This window comes from Helianthus annuus, chromosome 3 (assembly GCF_002127325.2).
Source record: "Helianthus annuus cultivar XRQ/B chromosome 3, HanXRQr2.0-SUNRISE, whole genome shotgun sequence".
Taxonomy (NCBI): domain Eukaryota; kingdom Viridiplantae; phylum Streptophyta; class Magnoliopsida; order Asterales; family Asteraceae; genus Helianthus; species Helianthus annuus.
The window spans coordinates 139,241,056-139,251,242 of record NC_035435.2 but is presented as its reverse complement, the minus strand read 5'-3'; the positions used below and the strand labels follow the sequence as shown (position 1 = coordinate 139,251,242).

At 37.6% G+C, this 10,187-nt stretch overlaps 2 long non-coding RNA genes and 2 other non-coding genes across 5 annotated transcripts; all 4 read right to left on the bottom strand.

Moving 5' to 3' along the window:
* Window positions 1-339: 339 nt before the first annotated feature.
* LOC110929790 lies at window positions 340-8,234 on the bottom strand. 2 transcript variants are annotated; one of them, XR_004889932.1, is made up of 5 exons: window positions 8,155-8,234; window positions 7,753-8,082; window positions 6,742-6,798; window positions 2,805-2,905; window positions 340-744 (listed from the first exon to the last, which is right to left on the bottom strand). It is a non-coding gene; the product is annotated as an uncharacterized LOC110929790 (long non-coding RNA). The 2 variants fall into 2 exon arrangements; XR_002587407.2 differs by having other exon boundaries at window positions 7,753-8,228.
* LOC118490720 lies at window positions 2,063-2,258 on the bottom strand. The gene has a single exon (XR_004889970.1). It is a non-coding gene; the product is annotated as a U2 spliceosomal RNA (small nuclear RNA).
* A 153-nt stretch (window positions 8,235-8,387) lies between the features above and the next one.
* LOC118490705 lies at window positions 8,388-9,780 on the bottom strand. Its single transcript, XR_004889919.1, has 2 exons — window positions 9,434-9,780; window positions 8,388-9,332 (listed from the first exon to the last, which is right to left on the bottom strand). It is a non-coding gene; the product is annotated as an uncharacterized LOC118490705 (long non-coding RNA).
* On the bottom strand, window positions 8,795-8,990 carry LOC118490736. Its single transcript, XR_004889986.1, has one exon. It is a non-coding gene; the product is annotated as a U2 spliceosomal RNA (small nuclear RNA).
* Window positions 9,781-10,187: the final 407 nt, after the last annotated feature.

The window sequence follows — 10,187 nt, the reverse complement described above, 5'->3', positions numbered from 1 at the left end:
TGCCTTCTTGTCCACCATTTACATATTCTTCTATGCATCTCAATGTTGGACCTTTGTGTACCATTCATAAAAAATACACGTAGTATATGTTACTGTAGTTAAGAACCTACAAGTTATATATAGTAATTCATTGTGTATAACAACTAGATTTTGCCCCGCCCGCGTTGCGGGGCACTAAGCCGAATATTTCTCTCTCATAACATGTATGTCTGTGTTTCGGTTACTTGTATATATTACTCATAACACGATCTCAAAAAAAATTACATTTAGTCAACCAATTAAAATAAACCTTATCATACTTTTGCTAAAAAATAAAAACAATAGAAAAACTATAATTTTAAACTGGGGTAAAATTGTAATTTTTCAGGACGACAAATGAGCGTTTGCCGGACGTTAAAAGTCAAAGATGACTTGTTTGTATGAAGTAGCTAAGTTTCACTTGATATCCTCCTATTAGATGCATTATAATGCAAGTATTAGCATCAGTGGCGAAGCTTGAGATTTCCGACTGGAGAGGCAGAAGTCACCGGACCTAAAAATTTCTATAAAACCAGAGGGTCGAAAACGTATATAAGCAAAATTTCTATACGAAAACTACATACTCTCCACTACTGAGCGAAAAGTTTGAGAGCTCGGCCGCCCCCTCCCGCCCCTTAAAAGTTTCGCCCATGATTAGCATTGCTGACAAGACCAGTCCAGAGGTTTCCTGGTGTATCATTCCCAAATGCAGCATAGCATATATACCTGAAATGAAACATCCACATCCATTAATTTGACTTAAAAGGTCAAACAAAAATGTAGAAAATTCATTATTTGATGATTTTGATAGTCTTTTAAAAGACTATTGATAAATACCCAAAACATCAATACAAAGAAATATTTAAAGACAATTTTGGTCAGGAAATTTTGATAAATAACCCATTTGAAATTTCAATGTGAAAAGTTGTAGCTTTGACCTGGAAGTCATATAGTAAAAGACAGTTTGACTTTTTAGGTCAAACCATCAGCGAGAAATTTCACAATCATAACGAGCCTCACAATCATTTAGAAAAAAATAGTATATTTGTCAATGGGATCTTTATCAAAAGCCGTATCAATTTCAACTTGAAAGCCATTAATTTGAGCATAAAAGTCAAAGAGTGACATGTTTATGTGAAGGAGTGAAGGTATACTTGATATACTTCTATTAGATGCATTATAATGCATGCGTTAGTAAAGGCGACAAGCCAATAAGATTCATAAAACCCGAAGCCCGTCAAGAGCTTTCCCAGTGAATTATTCCCAATTGCAGCATACTCGAAGCATCCACATCCAAGGTAGAAAAAACTCGTCACATGAATTGTGATTTCTAAAACCCGTTTTGTAACCTTGTTTTCTGGTGATGGTGACTTCGCAGTATCCTTTATTTGGAGACCCATTTGTAACCTTAATTAATGAGTTTAACTACCTCATACAAGACGAAATTGTTACCGCCTAAGCAACCACCATTTCATAGAAACTCACATACTAAAGCAAACCACATATCCAGACATGTTTTTTTTGCCTGAAAACACACCATCACTTACAAACATACAAAAGGTCAAAGATTGCTAGATGTTTGATCAAATCTTGGTACCTAGGATAACTCACTCCAAGCATCTGCTTACAACGTCAATAAAAACAATACCGAAAAGTGACGGGTTTTTTTATACCTTGGCTTTTATGATACATATCTCCTAAAAGGCTGTCTAGTTCTCATGTCTTTGCATTGCGGTAGTGGAATGTTTTGACATCTCTATCTTCATTAGAAACTAGAAATCGAACCTAAGTTTTCTAGATTAGGGATTCTAACAAAAATGCATTCATCTAGCTTCTGTTCAAAATGCACATCCAAAATTCTCTTTGGAAACATTACCCAAAAAAGCATGAAGATGTCTTCACTTTCTAGAATAAGAGTGGTCAACCTAACTCTAAACTTGTTATAAACCCACTTGTAATTGTAAGGCATAATAGGAAAAAGATACTTCCAAGTCTGTGAATGCATATTTACCGGTAAAACTAGCAAAATTTCAACTATGGTTTGGAGGGGTGCGCCAGGCCAAGGCAGTAGTGCAACACCAAGGCGACGCTCAAAGGCCCCAATAGCAAGCTATTGTGATGGACCTTTCCCCATAAAAAATAAGATTAATATCGAGTGGACCGATGGCCCACATATCAGATATTAAACTGATAAGAACAGATACTACACTTGATCTTAGCCAAAAGGCCGAGAAAGGTATGCTTTTCCTCTTCTTGGGCCTCTGTTTATAAAGGTAGTCTCTTCGTCTTTGTATAGTTCACTCGGCCAATGTGGGACTGTATATGACTTTTGCCCTTTGGGTATTTTAGATCTCAGAATTTAATACCATAAGGTGCTGTTTGTTTTTTGGCCAGAAGTACTTCTGGCCACTTATGTCTGCGCGACGCAGACGCGCGCAGACGTTTGATGTCTGCAGCTTGTTTGTTTTCTCGCAGACCTTTCATTAAAAAAAGGTCTGCGAGACCTCTTCTTGGAGCAGACATGGACCCAAGTCTTCTCCTCGCAGAAGTTTACCTCTTCTTGGCACCACCTCCACCTCCGGCACCACTGTTCCGCCACCACCTCCACTCCGCCACCACCTCCACTCCGCCACCCCTGCTCCGACACCCCTGCTCTGCCACCTCCGACACCCCTGCTCCGACACCATCATCGTCATCATCTGTTATCATGGTTAAAAAAACATATGGTTATAAAAAAGACTAAAATTTGCAGGGTTACCATGGTCGGGAAAATAATTCAGCAGTACCTTCTCAACGATATTCACATTAAATAGTTGGCATGTTCCTGAAGATTTTCAGAAATTCCTAGCTCAAATATCTTGTTGATATGTAGAAGTGCAGAAAGGCGCTACAAGATAAAAAGACTCTACGGTTATAAAAAAGCTGTTAGCAAAGTCATATTATGTATAAGCAACCACAGGCGGACCTAGCTTATAATTAGGGGTAGCCCGGGCTACCCCTCAACTTTGTCGGCGAAGTACAATATTCGTGCAAAAAAAAAAAAAGAAAATTCTTCTCCATTTTAAGTATCATGTATACGCTGCTTGAGCAAATATTAGGATACCCCTAGATCCAAAAACAATTCTTAGGATACCCTTGATTTTTTTTCTAGATCCGCCAACATAAGTCATAATCTAACATTCATGTCAAAAATCAACAACTACAACATATGCATAAACGTAAGTCAGTTGATCATATAAGATATACACTAAAGATAGTTAACATGAATTCCTGACTCCCCCAAAGCACATTTTAACCAAACACTTGGTTTCAGCCGAAAAACATCAGGATCGGACACCAGAGTGAAGGATTTAGATTGAGCACTATGCACATTTAAGTTAAACGAGTACTGCTAAGTGGAACTTGTAGGAACGTGTTTCGGGACCGAAACCGTGATTCTTGTGAGATCGGTTCAAGACGGGAGAGATTAGAGATGCATAAACAAACTTCTTTGTATTAATCGGTAGTATAACATTACAAATCGGCCCGATTATATGATAACCGAACTAATACCAAAGGAGTATACATCCGGGGAGAGACCAAGTGGTGATCTCTCCCGGTGAGGTCTTAAACCTCCTCCAACTTCCTTGTGTTGCAAATGGCAAGGGTTTTCTATTTATAGTCACACCCCTTGTCTTGCAAACACACACGGTCAACCGAATAACCCTCTCGTTTGACCACTTCAAACGAGCGGATCTATACACGTTCGATAGACCGTTTCACTAACTATTACAAATTCAGCGTAAAATAATAACTAATCTATTCGACAAGCATCGGACACAGAATCTGCATCAACAAATTCCCCCTTGTCCGTTGCTGTCGAATGCTGAAAATGCAACTGCAATCGATCTTCAGTCAAGTATTCATCTTCTCTGTGTTAACAAATTCCCCCTTGACCGATGATCCAGGTAAGTAGTATCTTGATGCTCCTTGTATAATATTTCCCCCTCAAAGTACGCGTATCCGTGTTGGGTGTTGTGCAATTTCCTCAAAAGGCTCAATTGACCGATCTTCCGCTGATCTTCCAATACTCCAACCGGCATTTGATAAGGGTTCCATTCTTTAAAAAAAAAAAAAAAACTGCATCAAGTCTTGATCTTCAAGCATACTACATTGATAGAGATTTCTGGTGAACTGTCTTCTGTAAACCTTCTTTGTGGAATCGACCAAGTAATGCACTTTAATCTTCAGCATCAACACTCAGGAAAGTCAGCTAGACCAAGTGTATCCCTTGCAAGCTCAACCAAACAGCACGCTTAGTTGAACTACATCCAGATCTCATTGTCTCGCCTTTGTGAAGTTGACCACGTAATGCACTACGGATCTTCAGCATCAGTACTCAGGAAGTCAGCTTGACCAAGTACATCGTTTGCAAACTCAACGAATTGAGTTACCCCCAGATCCCTGTAAAATCCCAAAGAAACATCAAACCCAAAACCGAATCCTGCAGGTCTTCAGCCTTGAACTATCAACTTTCATAAAGATTCCCCCAGGTCTTCAGTAAACAGCGCTTTGAAACTACTGTCGACTTTAGATACCTGTATGTTTCCGTGCAAAACTCTTCACGCTGGCTGGAGAATTAATTAAAATCCTCAAATATGTGTCTGTGCAAAACATTCCACGCAGAACCGTTTGTATCACCAGAAAATCACAAACTCTACCACCTGTGATTGCGTTTAGAAATTTACCGAAGAAATTCAACATATGAAAAATTTTTATCCCCCCATTTCTTTGGTAAAATCTCTAAACCTTAACAGATTCTTTCCACTTCAAAGAAACTGTCGTCAATTTCACATAACAAATTCTCTCCACTGAGTAGAATTTATCTTCAAATGTTCACCAATTCCCTCCACTGAGCGGAACTGTCATCAATCTTCATTGAATGTTCTCGGTTGTTTGAAAAATCACGAAAATGACTTTCTTCTTTGCATATTCTAGTTGAATAAGAATGTCCCCTGGTACCCCGTAGGATCCGACTTGTATCTCTCCAAAGAATTTGTGAACTCGTTAGGACCGGTATTGACATTCTAGGTTCATTCATTCGTTACCAAATGCGAGAATATGACAATAAACAAAAAGATTTCTTCGTTGCATATTCTAGTTGATAAAGAAATTTCGCCTAGTAACCCGTAGGATCCGACTTGTATCCCTCCAAAGACTTTGTGAACTCGTTAGGACCAGTATTGACATTCCAGGTTCATACGTTCGTTTTCAAATGCGAGAATATGACAATAAACAAAATGCTTTCGAACATTTACGAATAACCGATAACAATCATAAATATTGACGTGCGGAAGTGAACATACCGTTTTTGTTTTTGGCCCATAGTAGTCACGTCACCATTTTTGACATTTTCATCGGTAACCGTGACTACCCCACATTTTTCAAAAATCAAGTTTTCATCATCTCTTGTTTTCATCATGCCGCATCATCCCGCGCGCTCCCAAATTCGTACGAATTTGATATTGAGATTTGGAAGCCCGGTCAAATAATCTTCGCGAACACCCGACCCGACTCCAAGTGAATTAAATGAGCAACCCCAACAATCTGTCTGATCTCATAACGAAGGATATATCATAAGACCTTCGAAAGATCTGATCAACCGAAGGATGATCCTTCGAAAACTGTTTCGTGCCAAGAACGAAGGATATATCTTTCGAAGTTGTTGAGGGTGAGGATGATCCTTCAAAATCTGTCTCGTGCCAAGAACGAAGGATATGGCATATCTTTCGAACATATCAGTTGAAGGATATGGCATATCTTTCGAACATATCTTTCGAACATATCAGTTGAAGGATATGGCATATCTTTCGAACATATCTTTCGAACACATCAGTTGCTATCTTTCGAACATATCAGATCTGGATCCCACAAATATCTGGTATCTTTCGATCCAGATCTGGATCCTTCAACCCAAAGACTCATCTTTCGAGCACCTTTTTCATCTTTCGGGGTATGAAGCTGCCAAGAACATCAAGAACACAGCCTCTGTTTAATTTTGCAGATTTGACGAAAACACTTTGTATACAATTTTTGATGATGATAACTTGAATATTTAGGTGAAAAACATAAAACCCAACACTCGTTTCAGCACATATCTGAATATTCGGGTCCAGATCTGAGTTTTTCTCATTATCACCCAACCTTTCTTCTTGAACAAAAATCACTAAAATCACAGATCTAGAGCACATGTGACTTAGTAAACGGTTAGATTTACTAAATCGGGCACCATGGCTCTGATACCAATTGTAGGAACGTGTTTCGGGACCGAAACCTTAGAGATGCATAAACAAACTTCTTTGTATTAATCGGTAGTATAACATTACAAATCGGCCCGATTATATGATAACCGAACTAATACCAAAGGAGTATACATCCGGGGAGAGACCAAGTGGTGATCTCTCCCGGTGAGGTCTCAAACCTCCTCTAACTTCCTTGTGTTGCAAATGGCAAGGGTTTTCTATTTATAGTCACACCCCTTGTCTTGCAAACACACACGGTCAACCGAATAACCCTCTCGTTTGACCACTTCAAACGAGCGCATCTATACACGTTCGATAGACCGTTTCACTAACTATTACAAATTCAGCGTAAAATAATAACTAATCTATTCGACAAGCATCGGACACAGAATCTGCATCAACAGAACTTAAAAAGAAGGATGAAACAAAGGGCAAAGGCTACCTTCAGAAACGCTGTCCAATCACCACAGGTACATACTGAACTTGGGGGATTGAATTCCTTCGATGACAAAGAAATGAAAAAGATGGAGATAATATCACATAACATATACAGAAAAGATCATTCTTCTTCTGTTATTAATACACTAATAGACTTGACACTAGCTATAGTGGATCATAATGGCAAGGTAGCTGACATCAACTTGAACTTCACTCTCAATATCCATCAATGAACTTGCTTTGATTTTCTAAGAACCCTTATTTACCTGATCATAATACAACCCCTGTGATTTCATCAACTGAATCTTGCTTTGATTTTCTAAGAACCCTTATTTACCTGACTAATACCAGCTATGTTTAGCATAAACTGATATGATAATCTCTATAAGACTATAAGTCAGTACATCATAATCATTTTAAAAATTGATAAAGCTCACGGTAAAAGTGGCAACTTCAGTTCATGGAATCTTTTTAAAAGTTGATTGCTGGGGAACCTTTGTTTAAATCGACAAGGTTTGTGTTAGCTATTGTTTACAAATATAATATTTTGACTTTTAAGGCCCACTAGAAGATCATGATTCCATATCTTTTGTAAAATCCACATAAAACCTTAAGCGAAACTCAAATGGTTAAGAAAGCTGATAAAGTCTACGTGGATTTCAACTCTAAGAGACATGGCTTGACTTGAAGGATAAGATTGTTCTTGATGAACGGTTTGACTACTGAGGTCAAACGAAAAGGTGGAAAATTCAATATGATCATGAACTATGTAGTCTTTTAGAACTTTTGATAAAACTCAATAGAATTTCAGTGTGAAAAGTTGGTGCTTTGACCAGAAAATTCAGATAGTAAAAAACAGTTTGACTTCTGAGGTCAAACTAGTAGCTAGATATTTCAAAATTTATAATGAACCTCGTAATCGTTTTAATGAAAATTACTTATCAAAATAGAAAGCCATTAATTTGACCTAAAAAGTCAAAGGGTGACTTGTTTATGTGAAGTAAAGAAGGTATACTTGATATCCTGCACGCGTTAGCAAAGGCGACGAGCCAGTAAGGTTCATAAAATCAAAAGCCTGTCAAGAGGTTTCCCGGTGTATCATTCCCAAATGCAGTGTACCCGAAACATCCACATGCAAGGTTGAAAAAAATTGTCACACAAATTGTGATTGCTGAAGCCCGCTTTGAAACTTTGTTTTCTGGTTGTGATGACTTCACAGTATCCTTTGTTTGAGACCCATGAGTAACCATGATTGATGTGTCTAACTACCTCATACACGTTGAAATTGTTACCGCATAAAAACTCACATACTGAAGCAAACCACATATCCAGGCGTGTTTTTTGCCTGAAAACACACCATAACTTACGAATATATTAAAGGTCAAAGATTGCTAGATGTTTGATCAAATCTTGGTACCTAGGATAACTCATTCCACTGGTTCCAAGCATCTCTGCTTACATCGTCAATAAAAACAGTATGGGAAAGTGACGGGTTTTGGATTTTATGATATATATATATCTCTCCTAAAAGGCTGTCCAGTTCTCTTGCCTTCGCATTGTGGTAGTGGAACCTTTTAACATCTAAATTTTCATTAGAAAAAAACTGGAAATAGAACCCAAGTTTTCTAGATTAGGGATTGTAACAAAACATTCGCAAACAAGACATGCTTAAAGTAACCAGCTTACAGCAAATTTACAGTCTTGAAGTTCCTCTAAAATACATTCATCTAGCTCTAATTCAAAATGCATATCCAATATCCAATTTGGAAATATTAACCGATAAAAGCATGAAGAAGAGATCTTCACTTTCTACACAATAAGAGTAGTCTAAGGCCATGTTTGGGATTCCATTTAGAATCTCCTAAGAACTTTTGTAAATGACTATTTAATACAAGGGGAATAAGTCATTTTACATGAATAAGTTAAGCCAAACACCTTTTAGAAAACAACTTATTGACTTTCCCTACCATATAAGGCTTTAAACTAGGGTTTGGAGGGGTGCGCCAGGCCAAGGTGGTAGTGCAAGCCTACCATATAAGGCTTTAAACTAGGGTTTGGAGGGGTGCGCCAGGCCAAGGTGGCAGTGCAAGACCAAGGCGACACTCAAAGACCCCAATAGCAAGCTATTGTGATGGGTCTTCCCCCATAAAAAATAAGATTAATATCAAGTGGGCCGATGACCCACATATCAGATATTAAACTGATAAGAACAGATACTACACTTGATCTTAGCCAAAAGGCCGAGAAAGGTATGCTTTATCTCATAATAGGCCTCTGTTTATATAGGTAGTCCCTTCATCTGTGTGTTCTTCATTCAGCGGATGTGGGACTGTGAGTGACTTTTGCTCTTTGTGTTTTTATAGATAATGGGGATTAATATCTATTAAAACTAGCCTTTAACGATCATGATGTTAAGTCATATACGTTGGTAATATACCCACTTGAATCCAAAAGGATTGTAAGAAACTACATGGGTTTTATAGTGACTTCTCTATATTTTAGTTTTTGTCGTGTCCTTCAAGTTCTAGACAATATCAAACATGGTTAAGAAAAACATAACATACCTATTTGACGTGCAAGTTCCAATGACAACACCTGCATGTTAAGCATTTATACAATCAGTTTAAGTTACTTCTCATGTTTCAAGTTCCAATGTCGACTCTATTATAACAATTTGTAACTGGAATTAACAGTACCTCCTCCAAATATTCTGGCAGTTCTTCATATATTTGCCTCAGCTCTTCGAGCTGCACTTTATTATGAAGAAAAGTTGTGTCAAGAGAATGGAACCAATTAATTATGTCCCTAACCTCATCACAGATACCATCTTTCACGGTTCGTCTCGTAACCATTGTCTTTACTTCAGAAAATATTCAGTATTAAACTAATACTTACAGAAGGAAGTAACAATGTCTTTCTGTTTCACTGCAATTGAACCTAACTTGGAGCAAATTATGATATGAGGGATGTCCATTTACGTAAGCTAATAGCCCACCAACTAAACCAGCGGTTTGAAAACAGAAGACTAAAAACTGCAGAGTTACTACTGAGGATTTTCAATAATATTTACACAAAATAGTTGGCATGCTCCTGCAGATTTTCATAATATCCTAGTTTAAATATCTTGTCAATATGCAGAAGTGCAGAAAGGCTCTACAGATAAAATCATATATGGTTGTATAAAAGTTGTTAGCAAGTTAATAACAAAGTCATATTATGTATAAGCAACATAAGTTGTCATTTAACATACCTGTAAATAATCAACTACAACAGATGCATAAAAAGCAATCGATTGTTTATATCATTCATACATTGAAGATAGTAAACATGATGTAAATACTCAACTGCCTCAGTACAAAACAATGAGCCTGATAATTTTCTAAGAACCCTTATCTACCCGACTAACTCCAGAGATGCTTAAGTTAAACAGATAGCCTCTATTAGTGAGTA